We start from the raw sequence: 1,461 nt of genomic DNA on the forward strand, positions 1-1,461 counted from the left end.
CTCACTGTTCATCCCATCGATCGGCTTCAGTTAGCAGCAGTAGCCAAGGAATCGCTCGATCGGGTTTAGTTAACAGCCATCGATCGATCGCTCGGGTTCAGTAACGCGTAGCCTGCAGTGCAATCGCTCGGGTTCACTTAGAGCCCAACGCCTCGCTCGGGTTCAGTTAGAGCCAACGCCTCGCACACACGCGCGTACGTGTACGAGAGAAACGCGCATCGCTCGGCCCCCGACTTCCCACCGTAACCGGGAACTCCCCAAAATTTTCCTCCCCCTCGCTTCTACCACGGTTTTTTCCATCATGGACGGCCCAAAGAATGTCATGCAGCTGCGTCTCCGGCCCGCCCAGGACAAATACCCATTTTCTATCATGATTTTTTATCATAGAAGTAGGAGCCCACCACATCTATGATGATACCGGGTTTTGTCACAATTATCGTCATAGAAGTGTCATATGTATGACGGAAAAAAAATTCGTTCGGCCCAAAATGTCACGGATGTGTCTTTTTTTGTAGTGACTTCTAGGGTTTAGCTATTGCGATCTCGTGGTAGATCAACTCTTGTAATACTCGTATTCATCAAGATCAATCAAGCAGAAAGTAGGGTATTACCTCCATAAAGAGGGCCCGAACCTGGGTAAACATTGTGTCCCATGTCTCCTGTTACCATCGACCTTAGACGCACAGTTCGGGACCCCCTACCCGAGATCCGCTGGTTTTCACACCGACAGTAGGTTCCCCCCTTCCCTAGTCCAACTAGGAGGGGAAGGAAAGAGGAAGAGGGAGAGAAGGAAAGCCCCCACCCCAAATTCAGATTGGGCTTGGGGGCACGCGCCTCCACCTGGCCGCCTCCTCCTCTCTTCCACTAAGGCCCATTAACCCTCCGGGGGGTTCCGGTAACCTCCCGGTACTCCAGAAAATGCCCGAACCTATCCAAAACCTTTCCGATGTCCAAACATAACCTTCCAATATATCAATCTTTATGTCTCGACCATTTCTAGACTCCTCTTCATGTCCGTGATCACATCCGGGACTCCGAACAACCTTCAGTACATCAAATCACATAACTCACAATACACATCGTCATCGAACGTTAAGTGTGCGGACCCTACAGGTTCGAGAACTATGTAGACATGGCCGAGGCTCATCTCTGGTCAATAACCAATAGCGGAACCTGGATGCTCATATTGGTTTCTACATATTCTTCGAAGTTCTTTATCGGTCAAGCCGCATAACAACATACGTTTTTCCCTTTGTCATCGGTATGTTACTTGCCCGAGATTCGATCATCAGTATCATCATACCTAGTTCAATCTCGTCACCAACAAGATTTTTATCGGTCAATCTTTGTCATCAGCATCAGCATGTACTAGTTGTCTCCCTTTGAATTTGGTTGTTGTGGGAACCCTTCCCGCCTTCATTTTGGGAAGATGACCAAGGCCACTATAAATAGGACTTAGCC

This window comes from Triticum dicoccoides, chromosome 2A, assembly GCF_002162155.2.
Source record: "Triticum dicoccoides isolate Atlit2015 ecotype Zavitan chromosome 2A, WEW_v2.0, whole genome shotgun sequence".
NCBI lineage: Eukaryota > Viridiplantae > Streptophyta > Magnoliopsida > Poales > Poaceae > Triticum > Triticum dicoccoides.